The sequence below is a fragment of the Lycium barbarum genome, chromosome 1 (assembly GCF_019175385.1).
Source record: "Lycium barbarum isolate Lr01 chromosome 1, ASM1917538v2, whole genome shotgun sequence".
NCBI lineage: Eukaryota > Viridiplantae > Streptophyta > Magnoliopsida > Solanales > Solanaceae > Lycium > Lycium barbarum.
Window position 1 is genome coordinate 19,486,902 of NC_083337.1, and position 16,294 is coordinate 19,503,195.

The following is a 16,294-nucleotide window of genomic DNA, read 5'->3' on the forward strand; positions in this document are numbered from 1 at the left end:
ATACATGAATTTTAATTATGGTCACAGCTATAGAAAATTATAAGAATCTGATATATAACCACATCACTACAAACAATTATTCAAAATTGACCAAATATTTATAAGGAATTGTCCAAATCTTATGAACGGCATTATTTTCACACTAAAAGATATAATATGTCAATTAATCCTCGTAATGGCATTCACATTTTGTAAGATATTTTTTCATTTTAATTTAGCTATATATACACTCCATATTCAACCCTCAAAATGCATTGTTTCTCAATATTTTTAGTTCCTCTTGAAGTAAATTTTCTTTCCTTTATCTTTCCTAGAGAGAAAATGAATTCTTCTTCTTCTGTAATTAACAGCCGCCGCGACATAATTCCATATCTGCCCCAATCAACATAGCGGTATGCTATGTTCTAACTAGGATTATTCTTTCAATAGTGATTTTTTTTTAAAAAACAATTTGTATAAAAAAGTGAAGATGCATTCGGTAAAAGTACTTGGATGGTTTGCACAATATTTTTGGATAAGATTGTTCGAAAGGTTGAATAAAATAGAAAAGTTCCTTACCCCAAAAAAAAAAAAAACAATTTCTTAGTTGGGTTCATTTTGAGAAATCACTGTATAACGGAACATCGATTTGTACTTTGGAAAAACTTAAGCGTACATTAGGGTAGCTGGGATAGTTATGAAACTTGATAAATAAATTGCTATTTTGAAATATAAACAAGTCAAAATTATAGAGAACTTAATGTAAAAAGAGAATTACTTTTCTGCATTCAAGATTTTAATAATCTTTAAATACTCTTTATGCATCCTTGCAGGCTCATGAAGAAAACCAAAAATCAAGTCATCCAATGCAGAATGTCTCGAGGACAACAGTAAGAATACTATAGTTTAATTTCATTTCTTTCTCTTGCTAATTGGTGCTTTACCGAATCTTTTCATTTATTATCTTTTGCATATATTTTAACTCCTTGTTTAAATCTTAATTCTTGTTGGGCATCAGCAAACACACATGAATTCTAGACATTTCTATACACTGTGGTGGAATTTGAATGTGCTTTCTTCCCTTTTATGGGGTTAATTTATAAAAATAATTCAGAGGAAAAGTTGTGTACACATTTTGTCATAATTTTATGCCTCAATTTGAATTTTCTTTTCTGGTAGAACAATCACATTTTACCGAATCAAGAAAAAAGCAATTAGTGTGGTCATAACATATTAGTTGTATAGATTTGTGTTGTGGAGTTTTAATTGCAATGTCGATGAAAAATCACAAGAATCTATCAGATAATCTAATAATCTATGCTTTAATAATGCAATGGGAAAATAGCTACAGCGCACCCTAACTTTTGACCGGATTATTTATAGCACACTCAACCTTTACGGGTGACCTTTTAACCCTGGACAAGTTTAAAGTGAAATTAATACCCCCTCAAACGCTATAACCAAATTTGTGCTGAGTGTGTGATGTGCACATGTTGATACATATAATTTTTATATTTTTAAAATTAATTTCTCATTTTATTCTATTCCATTTCTCATTTATTTTTTCATTCTTTTCATTTTTAAGAGCAAAAAGGCTCTTTTCTTCTCTCAAGAAAGCTCCTCCATTGTTGAGCTCTTGCCGGAGCTCCAGCGAACTCCATCAACAATTGAAATTTGCCATGTAATTTTCCTTTTTTATATATAAAAAAAAATCTAATCTTCTTCTCCATCAAATCACCATTTCCCCTTCTTCCTCTTCTCCACCACTGTCCACTGCCGTCCACCACCCTCCACCGCCGCCAGTTAATTTTCAAAACATTAACCCATTACTTCTTCACCTTTTCTTACCCAAACCCATTACTTCTCCAGGGAAAAAAAAATTCAAACCCATTCCTAACCATGTTAACACCGTACATCACTTCTAAGACCCACTTCACTAACCCTTTCAAATGGTCTTGGTGTGACGTATCCATCGAAGTTCAAAACATGCGTCACTAGTATCTGTGTGTCAAGGGAAATTTATTGAAGTATAAGGAAGTGTTTGGGGATGTTGAATTGGATGTAATAGAGAATTCCCCCAATAATGAGATGATTGAGCTTTACCAGTGATGATGAGGTACCTTCTAATACCTTATTGGAGGATGATGAGGAAGATGATAGTGGGGAAGAAGAGGAACTTGAGGATAGTGTCAGGATTAGGATGGTGGGTGGATAAGTTTTGGAGTTGGGTTTGGGTAAAAGAAGGTGGGGGAAGTAATGTGTTAATTTTTAGAAAATTAACTGACGGCAGTGGAGGTGGCGGTGAAGAAGAAGAAGGGAATAAGAGAAAAAAAAAGAGGAGAGAGAGAATGAAAAAAAAAATAATGCTTATAATTTTTTTTAACATTTTTATTTTCTTCTCACTCTCTCAAAGAGAGTGAATTACACTCTCTGTACCACCTCACCATCCAGGGAGGTATTAATTTCACTTTAAAATTGCCCAGGGGGTAAAAGGTCACCCATAAAGGTTGAGTGTGTTATAAATAGTCCGGCCAAACGTTAGGGGTACACTGTAGCTATTTTCCCATAATACAATCTACAAATTTTCTTCTTTTTTTTTTCTCTAAAATGCAACTTTTTGGGAAATTTGGGCTTAAAGCGAAAAAGAGTGGACTCAAAGTTGACTTGTGGGTAAATAGACTTTTTTTGAACATTCGTTGATTCCGCGAGGTCCGGATGGTCTTAAAAACTTGTACGTATATTTGGTTTGTTTCCCGATGCACTCAGGTGCATTTTGGGACTTGGGTTGGGAAGTTGATATTGAGGTTTCGGGGGTTGACTTGGTTAACGAGACCTCCATTAGTAATTCTGAGGCCATGAGTGCGTTCGTAGCGTATTTTTATGTGTGTCTGTATATGCGGTATGTGAGCAGATGGCCTTGGGTGATAGTCGGGATTTCGAGTTAAGATTGTGATTATGTTGGGGGATTTCTGGTTCTGGTGCCCGCTATAGCAGCACCAGTACAGCATCAGCAGCACCGCTACAGTGGTGGACTTGCCGCAACAACAGCCTAGTGCTATGTTGGCTGACTGCCGCAGCGGTCCCGTTGTCGCATAAGCGGTATCGAGAAGATGATTTCATTAAATGAGTATTAAAAGCCCTAAGTCCCTCATTCTTTATTATTTCGACTTTAGAGTTTTTGAGAGATTTTTAAGGTGATTCTTTGGGGAAACTCTTTGTGGTAAGTTCTTCTACCTCCTTTGCTATTCCATTTTCCATAATCACCATAGGATTCCTTTATCATGATAGTTCATTAAGAGTTTGATTATTTAAAAGAGGGTTCAATGAGTTCTTCTTTCTAGGCTTGTAAATCTTGATTTATTGGTTGGGTTGGATTCATTAAGCATGGACTTGATGATTAGAACTTATTAATGCATGAATTCCTTCCTAATTAGTGGTTAAATTATAGATTTGGAGTTAGGGTTTATACCCAAATTTAAGGGTTTGCCTAGAATCTGAATTTGCGTAAATTGTTGGTTCTTCTAGCTTGATATTGACGGGAATTGATCACCTAGAGCTTTAATTTCATGTTGAGATCTTTCGATTCCTAATTTCACCTTTCTAGTTCATAAACCTTATTCCATAGGTTAGGAATTTGGGTCTTGAATAGAAGTAGGGTTTGAATGTTGTTCTTCTTGATTCTGATTCCGTGATTCAGATATGTTTAGACTTTCATTATCTCGAGGCTCAAAGGAAAGGGAAGACTAAGGTTTGATTATAGGAGACTTTACTGTTCGGCCTTCCAGGTAGGTTATGGTTTACCCTATGGTAAGACTTCGGCTAGCGAAGCGTATGTTTAGATGATATTGTCGGAGAATGCATGTAAGCCTTCGGGTATGAAGTTGGGCTGTATATTGTCTTAGGTTAGGCCTTGTTGTCTGAATTGGGGGCTAGCCACCCCGTTATGTTGTTGACATATCTAATCTATTACTCGTTGGCATTGTTGACACATTGATACCGTGGTAATTGTGAATAGTGATACATCATGGCTATGATATCACGATACTCTACTTGATTGGTACTGAGATGAGAACAGTGATTCAATTATGGCTTGTTGTGTAGCCTTGTTATTGATACTACTTGGGTGCCATGTGTGGTACTGTTTCAGATAGAATTGGTTGTTGATATCATATTTCACCATATTCATACGCATTTTCATGATACAGTGACATATGCATGGTTTTGGTACTGATGATGATATGTGAGAGAGTGTAGCCTCCGAGATTTCTGCCGAAGAGCATAAAAGGGAGATAAGTGTTCGTTGACCGAGGTTTCTTGTCGAGAACGATGCAGTGTACGATGCCCGAGGTCTTTACCGGGATCGTGAGAGTGTGCTCGTGATCCGAGGTCATATTTCAGAGCGAGTGGTACATGGACCGCTCGTTCCGAATACTCATCGGACCCGAGCCATAAATCCTCCACTTCGGAAAGAACTCGAACGTGGTCCACATCATGTACTACTCATTTTCGAAACGAACCTCGGACCACAAGCCCATAAACTAGGTCACATCCTCACCCCCGGTCAAATGTGACTTTTCATATATATACATATTAGTATTTCTTGTCCTCTTGTTTTTAATACTCGAATCATCATTTTTTATCACAATTTCATCGAGAAGATCATATTAACTTCTAACCACAACAACATCAACTGTTGGTTCAACATAATGAATAGTGGCACGAAGACAACACAGTCACTCAATAAGTTGCATATAGGAGTTCAACCACACACATATCATGTTTGAAGACTAGTCATGCTTTCTCTTATCGAATTCACAACACATACAATCAACTAATCAAAGTCTAACTCAAGTAGACCGTAACCTACCCCAAACGTAGACCTGGAACAATGTGAATCACTCCGCTACAACTTTTCCCTTCCATAAAGCCTCGGAACGCTCAAAGTCTAGAAATTAGAATGCCCAACGAGTCATAATTACTCTAGTCACAAAATCAATTCAAGAACTCCCTTTCCTTTAGCCCCATTCTCATGGGTGAATAATTTCTAGGTGTAAAACAACCTAAAAATGGCCTTAGTAACCATCAATCATCAATTTATAAAGATATCTAATCAAAACATCAATTACAATTAGTTTCCATGGTCAAGCTACCATTTTTATGAAACCTTAAGTCTCAATTTCGCTTAGTTCATGGCTCTAATGGTTCAATTCATGATAAAAAGGAGTTAACCCAAGCTGTTACACGATAAACACATGATAACGATCATAACCCATCAATTATATAAGGTCTATTAGGTTCTAGGGTTACTATTACTAATTCACCATTGGAGACCCATAAAAGGAATGATAATCATGAAGATGATAACGTAATGATTGAGACTTAAATCTCAAGAATATTCTTGCCCTAGCTTGGAACTTCTCCCTAGGTGCTTGTGGGCAACTATTTTGGAGTTTTATGAATAAAGAATTCGGAACTAAGTGTTTAAAACCCGGCTACTATTTTCTGTCGACTGCTACAACAGTCATTATGCCACTGCGGCGGTCTCGCTATAGCGGGCAAGTGCCTGCCGTAACGGGCCATAAAAAATCTGTCCCTCCACTGTGGCGAGCCTGGACCCGCTGCAGCGGTTCCGCTATAGCGGTCCAGTGCCCGCCATAGCGGACACTTTGATTCCCAAATAACAGTGGCGGCGAGAGGCCGGCCGCTACAGCGGTCCCGCCGCAGCGGTAGACCCCCCGTCACAGCGGTACTACAGAGGCAGTAAGCTCGCAATTTTCTAGTTTTTCAACTCTACCACCCAACATTTCATCCGTGACCTCAGAAACACAAACAAAACATGCGCATAGACATAAAAACATCATACGGACTCACCCATGGCTTCGGAATTCCCAACAGAGTACTAATTTCCTACGTCACCCCTAATGGACTTAACACAATCAAACAACAATCACAAACAAGTCTAGTTTCCAGTTTTTAGACTTATATAATCGTGTTTCTATTAGCTCATTCTACCCTTGGGAAGGTTCTATTTTATAAGGTGATCCTATATTCTCCATAATGACCGGGAGGGTCGTTACACCGGATACCAATTAAAACACCGTTAGTCCCTGAACGGACAAGGATGAGGAATCTCGAAAAAGTTACCTGACTCGGCGAAAAGCTGAGGATACTTGCTACGAATGTCTGATTCTTCCCAAGTAACTTCCTCAACTGGGCGATTCTTCCACTGAACTTTCGCAGAGGCTATTTCTTTGGACCTCAACTTGCGAATATCCCTATCAAGATAGCAGCAGGCTCTTCTTCATATGTCAAGTTCTCCTCTAGTAAAACCGAATCCCAATGGATTATGTACGAACCATCACCGTGGTACCTCTTCAACATCGAAACGTGAAATATCAGATGAACGCCTGATAGACCCAGAGGTAAAGCTAACTCATAAGCTACCTCACCCCACACGCTTGAGAATCTCAAACGGCCCAATATACCTTTGGCTAATCTTGCCCTTCTTCCCAAGCCTCATCACACCCTTCATGGGTGAGACCTTCAACAATACTTGCTCTCCCTCTCAAAACTCAAGATCTCAGACCTTACGGTCCGCATAGTCCTTTTGTCTACTCTGTGCTGCCAGAGGCTTAGCTTGAATGACCTTCACCTTCTCTAAGGACTCTCTCAGAAGATCCGTACTCCAAAGTCTCACGTCAAACGCATCAAACCACCCAATAGGGGACCTACACCTCCTCCCATACAACGCCTCAAATGGAGCCATATCAATACTCGAGTGGTAGCTATTATTATATGCAAACTCGGCCAATGGAAAGAACTGATCCCAATGACCACCAAAGTCTATCACACAAGCCTGAAGCATATCTTCAAGAGCCTGAATAGTCTGCTCGGACTGCCCATCAGCCTGCTGGTGGAAAGCTATACTAAGGTCCAACCTAGTACCAAGTTTCTCATGCAAATGCTCCCAAAATCTAGATATGAACGTTGTGCCCCTGTCGAACACAATAGAGATAGGAACCCCATGTAGCCTAACCACGTCACTAATGTAGATCTTGGCCAATTTCTCCCCATCATAAGTTATCCGTACCAGAATAAAGTGGGTAGATTTAGTCAACCTGTCAACAATAACCCAGATAGAATTAAATTTCCCCAGCGTCTTCGGAAGACCAACCACGAAATCCATTGCTATTCATTCCCACTTCCACTCAAGAATGGGCATCCTCTGAAGTGTATCCTCAGGATTCTGATGTTCATACTTTACATGTTGGCAGTTCAGACACTGAGCAACAAACTCCACTATATGACGCTTCATCCTAGTCTACTAGTAGTGTTGTCTTAAATCGCGATATATCTTAGTAGCACCAGGATGAATAGAATGTCACACCCCAGTCCTGATAGGGCATGACGGGCACCCGACTCTCATCAGAGTCTAGCGAACCCTTAGACATTCGCTCTATCAAAACCTGTCATTTCAAAAACTTTTTAAAAACATGAAACTTTTCACATAGAGATCATTATCCTTATAACGATTATGAAAACTTTCAATCAAATAAGTACTTTAACCCAATTGAAATCATCTAAAATACATGCTCTTTTAACGTACACAAATGGTTCAACTGACATCACTCTGTCGACATCTCGACAAACGTACCACAGGACACTGTCTGCAAAGTCTCTAATATAGACGAGATACCATAACGTAAGTACTCTGACTCGGCAACACTCCGGAAGGAAATAGAGCTCACCAATTCAGCTGGAACATCTTCTAGCAATATCCCTTACCCATCTGTATGCACCTGCACGGCATGAAACGCAGCCCCCGAAGAAAGGGGGTCAGTGCGGAATATGTACTGAATATGTAAAGCATTACTGAATCATAGCACAAGGAAGGTGCAGCAGTAAACAAGTTTAGAAATCAAACTGTAAGTAACCTGAAACAGCATTCTGAACCAAGTCCTGTGGCCTTTACCCAAATTCTAGCATGCACAATATAAATACAGCATACGCAAATTCTAGAATACACAATATAAATTTAGTATCACAATAGTCCCTTCGGACGGCCGCTTCCGGCATAATAATGATGATGGCCCCTTCGGGCATGTCGCTTCCGACATAATAATAATGATGATGGCCCCTTCGGGCATGCTGGTTCCGACATAATAAAAATGATGGCCCCTTCGGGCATGCCGCTTCCGACATAATAATAATGATGGCCCCTTCGGGCATGCCGGTTCTGACATAATAATAATGATGGCCCCTTCGGGCATGCCGCTTCCGACATAATAATAATGATGACCCCTTCGGGCATGCCGATTCCGACATAATAATAATGATGGCCCCTTCGGGAATGCCGGTTCCGACATAATAATAATGATGGCCCCTTCGGGCATGCCGGTTCCGACATAATAATAATGATGGCCCCTTCGGGCATGCCGGTTCCGACATAATAATAATGATGGCCCCTTCGGGAATGCCGGTCCCGACATAATAATAATGATGGCCCCTTTGGGCATGCCGGTCCCGACATAATAATAATGATGGCCCCTTCCGGCATGCCGGTCCCGACAAAATAATAATGATGGTGTCAACACAACTTAATCCACGAATATCAATACAAATAAATGATGCTATGGAGTGTAAACATAACTCGTAAATGAAATGAAATAGTAAAATCTCGCACCCCCTTCGGAGTGGTTTTGAAAATCTAAATTATAAAATCTCGCACCCCCTTCGGAGTGGTTTTGAAAATCTAAATAGTAAAATCTAACTTTATGTTCCTTTAGTATAAAACTAATTTTCTCGAAATCATCGGTAAAACCATATGCATATAAATCAATTTTGTTTAGGACTCAACCGATAAGTACACTAATCGACACTTGAAGGATCATGAACACGTTTCGAGTCAATCCGAGTTAGCACAAGAAAGTTATGGACATTATTCATTATAGAAACCTCCATGAATGTTTCCAAAACAATCCGAGTTAGCATATGAAAGTTAGGAATGTTATTCATTATAGAAACCTCTACGAACATTTCCAAAACAATCTGAGACCATCCACGAAAGTTAGGGACATTACTACTTACAGAACCTTTTAAAAGAAAACAAGAACTCTTTATGCTTTGCTTGTTATTCAATCGTACAATAAGCTCGACTATACTAAGTATACTCATATCAAGAAGTGAATAAGAATCATTAACAAGCTCGGAATCAAGAATAGAGTTACCTCAAGATACGTGTCATAACTTACTTAGCTCTAGGACATGCCAAAAGAAAGAAAGGGTAAGCCTTACATACCTGTTCCACGTCCTATTAGCTACGCTTATTTATCCAAGCTTGGTAGTTTACATTCAAAAGAATTTACACAATCATTAGATTCGTCGTCATACACTTGCCTTAGTTTCTCAAATAAATTCACTTACAATCTGCCGAAATTTCGGCAGCATCTCCCCTGTAAATATAACCAACCCCGAGAATCCAACTCGGCCAAATTATCAACAACAATCCGAGAATTCAACTCGGCCAAATTATCAACAACAACACCGACAACCATATTGACAACTTCAAAAATTAATTCAAAATGCATTCTAACACTAGCAACCCTTTCTACACAATTCGACGACATTTTGTTTATATTCAATTCAACCACATATAGTCAAGCCAACATCAATACTTACACATTTAAGCACTATCCCGAGAGCTTCCAAACAAAACTCAAGAACACTCCAACAATTCGCGCAATGTTCAAAAACGGCCCAAACAATATACAACACCTCCCGAATCCTCTCAACTCAACATAACCAACAACAACACATTCTTTCCTTCCAATTTCATGAAATATAACAATCACATGTTAACAATATCACTCATACAAACATAAGAAATCATTCTAACGGCACATTAACTTCTACAACAACCCACAAACAATCACAACTTCATTTCAAGTCATCAAACCTTCATTTTCATCATGGAATCCACAACAACAACAATCAATATACTAAATAAAATCAATTCATCACTTCTTACCAACACACCCCTATTCGGCTACAACCCTTGCACATATATTTCATGAATTTCATCCATTTCTACATGCTATAACATGCACAAATCATCCATAACACATGTAAAAGAAGATTGAATTCATACCTTTTTCACTTAACTCCTTAGCTCGGCTAGGGTTGTGAATTGCACAAATGAATAGTTTGATTGCTCCAACAACTACTCCATGGTAATAAAGACCTCTCAATTGCTTGGAATCCTAGAAGAAAATATTTTTTTTTGATCAATTTCCATGGGCTCAATTTTTGGAACCATGGCCGAATGCCCTTCTCTTTCTTTCTTTTTTTTTTTTTTCCTCCAAGGTTCTAGAGTTAGAAAAGATGACTAATAAGTCTTGCTTGGTCATCACCCATATATATATATATATATATATACATGGCCCATATAAAATGAACACATGCCCCACCTCATGGCTTGAGTCAATTGGCCAAGCCATGGGTGGGACCCACACCAAGCCACACGGCCACTTGTGACTTGTTGTGGTTCATGAAAAAATAATTTTTTCCCAATTTCAAATTTGCCCTTAGCCTTCCTCAATATTTCCGTGAACCACCTTGTGAATTTCCCTTTTTACCCTTAGCCTTTCTCAACATTTCCATACTAATAAACATCTTGTACATTAAAATAACTTTGGAAAATAGTCTTGCCCTTAACTTATTGTGGTTCTCTTGAAATATCCGAATGTACGAAGTACAGGATATAACATCCTCCCCCCCTTTAGAACATTCGTCCTCGAATGTTCGACTGGTTTTGTCGGGCCTTATAACACTTCGGGGAGATCTCTTTTATAGCTATCGCATACAGCTCATTCTTCAATCCACATATCCGCTTTGGAAATTCAGATTACCTGTAGGCATAGGGAATATGTAGGGGTACTTCTTCTTCATCTTTTCTTCGGCTTTCCAGGTCATTTCCCCCCTATTATTATTTCGCCACGTTATCTTAACAGAAACCACGTCTTTGGTACGCAATCTTCACTTGACGATCCAGTGTGGCTATAAGCTACTCCTTTATTCTCATGTCCGCCTCGTCCTATGCGACCTCTTAAGTTTTCCAACCATTTCGTATACTCTAATTTCCCTTAGGATACTCTAGCTTCTCATTTGCCTCTTATGTCTAAATCTATACGACTTTCAGCACACTTCCCATGGGGGTCACCCATCCTAAGATTTCTCTCACCTTAACACGCTTAACCTTGAAACTTTGATGAAATTCAGTGCATTAATGCCGATATAATCGCATCCACCTCACCGCATGGCCTTCATTACATGATCTGGAGCAAGTCGAAGTCTTACAGATTCCGAAACATTTTCATAACACGTCCTTCTCCTTAGCAATTACTAATTTAGCCTTTTTAATTCCCAATACTCACCTTCACTTTCATCTCCCAACTTTACATTTCAATCATATTTCAATATTCTTACCTTATCCAACATGCCTCTTCCGCACCGTTACTTACCACTGTACATTGTAATTGCTAATGTCATCGGTCGCTTCCTTTTGTCGATGTCGTCCTTTAGCTGAAATCAAAGGTTAGTACAAGGGACTTCATTTCCTACGACTGGGCTCTATCACACGATCTTAGATATGAAAGAAAGAATGACACCCTATTAATGTCTCGTAGCCTCCTATTTATAGATGTGGTGCACAACACACCAATAAACAAGACTCTACTAGACACGACTTTGCAGACAACCCCTAGGACGAACCGCTCTGATTCCAATTTGTCACACCCCAGTCCTGATAGGGCATGACGGGCACCCGACTCTCATCAGAGTCGAGCGAACCCTTAGACATTCGCTCTATCAAAACCTGTCATTTCAAAAACTTTTTAAAAACATGAAACTTTTCACATAAAGATCATTATCCTTATAACGATTATGAAAACTTTCAATCAAATAAGTACTTTAACCCAATTGAAATCATCTAAAATACATGCTCTTTTAACGTACACAAATGGTTCAGCTGACATCACTCTGTCGACATCTCAACAAACGTACCACAGGACACTGTCTGCAAAGTCTCTAATATAGACGAGATACCATAACGTAAGTACTCTGACTCGGCAACACTCCGGAAGGAAATGGAGCTCACCAATTCAGCTGGAACATCTTCTAGCAATATCCTCTACTCATATGTATGCACCTGCACGGCATGAAACGCAGCCCCCGAAGAAAGGGGGTCAGTGCAGAATATGTACTGAATATGTAAAGCATTACTGACTCATAGCACAAGGAAGGTGCAGCAGTAAACTAGTTTAGAAATCAAACTGTAAGTAACCTGAAACAGCATTCTGAACCAAGTCCTGTGGCCTTTACCCAAATTCTAGCATGCACAATATAAATACAGCATACGCAAATTCTAGAATACACAATATAAATTTAGTATCACAATAGTCCCTTCGGACGGCCGCTTCCGGCATAATAATGATGATGGCCCCTTCGGGCATGCCGCTTCCGGCATAATAATAATGATGATGGCCCCTTCGGGCATGCCAGTTCCGACATAATAATAATGATGGCCCCTTCGGCATGCCGCTTCCGACATAATAATAATGATGGCCCCTTCGGGCATGCCGCTTCCAACATAATAATAATGATGGCCCCTTCGGGCATGCCGCTTCCGACATAATAATAATGATGGCCCCTTCGGGCATGCCAGTTCCGACATAATAATAATGATAGCCCCTTCGGGCATGCCGGTTCCGACATAATAACAATGATGGCCCCTTCGGGCATGCCGGTCCCGACATAATAATAATGATGGCCCCTTTGGGCATGCCGGTTCCGACATAATAATAATGATGGCCCCTTCGGGCATGCCGGTCCCGACATAATAATAATGATGGCCCCTTCGGGCATGTCGGTCCCGACATAATAATAATGATGGTGTCAACACAACTTAATCCACGAATATCAATACAAAGAAATGATGCTATGGAGTGTAAACATAACTCATAAATGAAATGAAATAGTAAAATCTCGCACCCTCTTCGGAGTGGTTTTGAAAATCTAAATAGTAAAATCTCGCACCCCCTTCGGAGTGGTTCTGAAAATCTAAATAGTAAAATCTCGCACCCCCTTCGAAGTGGTTTTGAAAATCTAAATAGTAAAATCTAACTTTATGTTCCTTTAGTATAAAACTAATTTTCTCGAAATCATCGGTAAAACCATATGCATATAAATCAATTTTGTTTAGGACTCAACCGATAGGTACACTAATCGACACTTGAAGGATCATGAACACGTTTCGAGTCAATCCGAGTTAGCACAAGAAAGTTATGGACATTATTCATTATAGAAACCTCCATGAACGTTTCCAAAACAATCCGAGTTAGCATATGAAAGTTAGGAATGTTATTCATTATAGAAACCTCTACGAACATTTTCAAAACAATCCGAGACCATCCACGAAAGTTAGGGACATTACTACTTACAAAACTCTTTAAAAGAAAACAAGAACTCTTTATGATTTGCTTGTAATTCAATCGTACAATAAGTTCAACTATACTAAGTATACTCATATCAAGAAGTGAATAAGAATCATTAACAAGCTCGGAATCAAGAATAGAGTTACCTCAAGATACGTGTCATAACTTACTTAGCTCTAGGACATGCCAAAAGAAAGAAAGGGTAAGCCTTACATACCTGTTCCACGTCCTATTAGCTACGCTTATTTATCCAAGCTTGGTAGTCTACATTCAAAAGAATTTACACAATCATTAGATTCGTCGTCATACACTTGCCTTAGTTTCTCAAATAAATTCACTTACAATCTGCCGAAATTTCAGCAGCATCTCCCTTGTAAATATAACCAACCCCGAGAATCCAACTCGGCCAAATTATCAACAACAATCCGAGAATTAAACTCGGCCAAATTATCAACAACAACACCAACAACCATATTGACAACTTCAACAATTAATTCAAAATGCATTCTAACACTAGCAACCCTTTCTACTCAATTCGACGACATTTCGTTTATATTCAATTCAACCACATATAGTCAAGCCAACATCAATACTTACACATTTAAGCACTAGCCCGAGAGCTTCCAAACAAAACTCAAGAACACTCCAACAATTCGCGCAATGTTCAAAAACGGCCCAAACAATATACAACACCTCCCGAATCCTCTCAACTCAACATAACCAACAACAACACATTCTTTCCTTCCAATTTCATGAAATATAACAACCACATGTTAACAATATCACTCATACAAACATAAGAAATCATTCTAACGGCACATTAACTTCTACAACAACCCACAAACAATCACAACTTCATTTTAAGTCATCAAACCTTTATTTTCATCATGGAATCCACAACAACAACAATCAATATACTAAATAAAATCAATTCATCACTTCTTACCAACACACCCCTATTCGGCCACAACCCTTGCACATATATTTCATGAATTTCATCCATTTCTACATGATATAACATGCACAAATCATCCATAACACATGTAAAAGAAGATTGAATTCATACCTTTTTCATTTAACTCCTTAGCTCGGCTACGGTTGTGAATTGCACAAATGAATGGTTTGATTGCTCCAACAACTAGTCCATGTTAATAAGGACCTCTCAATTGCTTGGAATCCTAGAATAAAATATTTTTTTTTGATCAATTTCCATGGGCTCAAGTTTTGGAACCATGGCCGAATGCCCTTCTCTTTTTTTTTTCTCCAAGGTTCTAGAGTTAGAAAAGATGACTAATAAATCTTGCTTGGTCATCACCCATATATATATATATATATATATATATATATATATATATATATATATATATATATATATATATATATATATATATACATGGCCCATATAAAATGAACACATGCCCCACCTCATGGCTTGAGTCAATTGGCCAAGCCATGGGTGGGACCCACACCAAGCCACACGACCACTTGTGGCTTGTTGTGGTTCATGAAAAAATAATTTTTTCCCAATTCCAAATTTTCCCTTAGCCTTCCTCAATAGTTCCGTGAACCACCTTGTGAATTTCCCTTTTTACTCTTAGCCTTTCTCAACATTTCCATACTAATAAACATCTTGTACATTAAAATAACTTTGGAAAATAGTCTTGCCTTTAACTTATTATGGTTCTCTTGAAATCTCCGAATGTACGATGTACGGGATATAACATAGAATATCTTGAACTATGAACCTCTGTCAGAATAGTTTTAATCAAATCACCTATATGTGGCATGCAAACTCGCCTTTTAATCCGCAGCACCCCCTCTTCGTCAATCACAGCCTCTTTGGTTTCAATGCAACACCTTGTCACGAATTTTACACAACTTAGCATCCTCAAACTTCTTAGCCTTAATATGCTCCAGAAATGATGACCGAGCCTCAACACAGGCCAACACCCTGCCCGTGTTAGAAATATGCAGCCTCATAAAACTGCAAGCTGCGATGGTCAGTGTATACCTCACAGTGGACACCATACAATTAGTGTCACTATCCAAATCGGAGGGCCGCGACTGACACCTGAGACCCTACTCGATTGAGTGCCATACTACCATTCTATTCATAAGTCACACCTTTTTGTGAACCTTTACATTATGAAATGATGCTCCCGTTAAGTAAAACATGAAAACTTTTTAATAGAACACTTTCATCATGTCAGGGACTTCTCCCTTATCATTTAGTCAAAGAAAACATTTAGTCACAATAAAATCTTTAAATCAATACATATGAACATATCGACCTATGTGGCCGCCTTACACAATTGTCGACATCTCGATGCACTATCTACAAGACACTGTCTGTAGAGTCTCTAACATAAGCCAAGATACCATAACATAGGTCGGAACAGGGCCCCGATATACCCATAATGCGTATGACACACATATATATACATATGTACTCCAACTCAGCAATACTCCGAACAGAAATGGAGTTCACCAAACCAGCTGGTAGCCCGGGAACATCCTATAGCGAGTGTCATCTACTCATTTGTCTGCACCTGTGTGGCATGAAACGCAGTGGCCCCAGGCAAAGGGATGTCAGTACGAATAATATACCGAGTATGTGAGGCAGAAATTAAACAACATATCAAGATTTAAAGGATAAGGAGAATGTAGGAGTCAACCTGTACCTGTGAATGTCGCTAAGGGCCATGAATTTGCATAATGTACTTTTGAAAACATGCATCTATGTATATACACATTTACCCATTCGCTCCTTCAAGCTTCGCCCCATCGGGCATCATATCATAATGGCCCCATTCGGCAGCTTGGGC

The 16,294-nt window shown here is 38.9% G+C and overlaps 1 long non-coding RNA gene across 1 annotated transcript in view; it reads left to right on the top strand.

Moving 5' to 3' along the window:
• Positions 1 to 269: 269 nt before the first annotated feature.
• The window catches only part of LOC132633152 (uncharacterized), a 34,762-nt gene continuing 18,737 nt past the window's right edge, over positions 270 to 16,294 (top strand). Inside the window, exons 1-2 of the long non-coding RNA XR_009579603.1 lie at positions 270 to 392; positions 813 to 869. This is a non-coding gene — a long non-coding RNA (uncharacterized LOC132633152). The remainder of the gene's footprint in view (positions 393 to 812; positions 870 to 16,294) is intronic.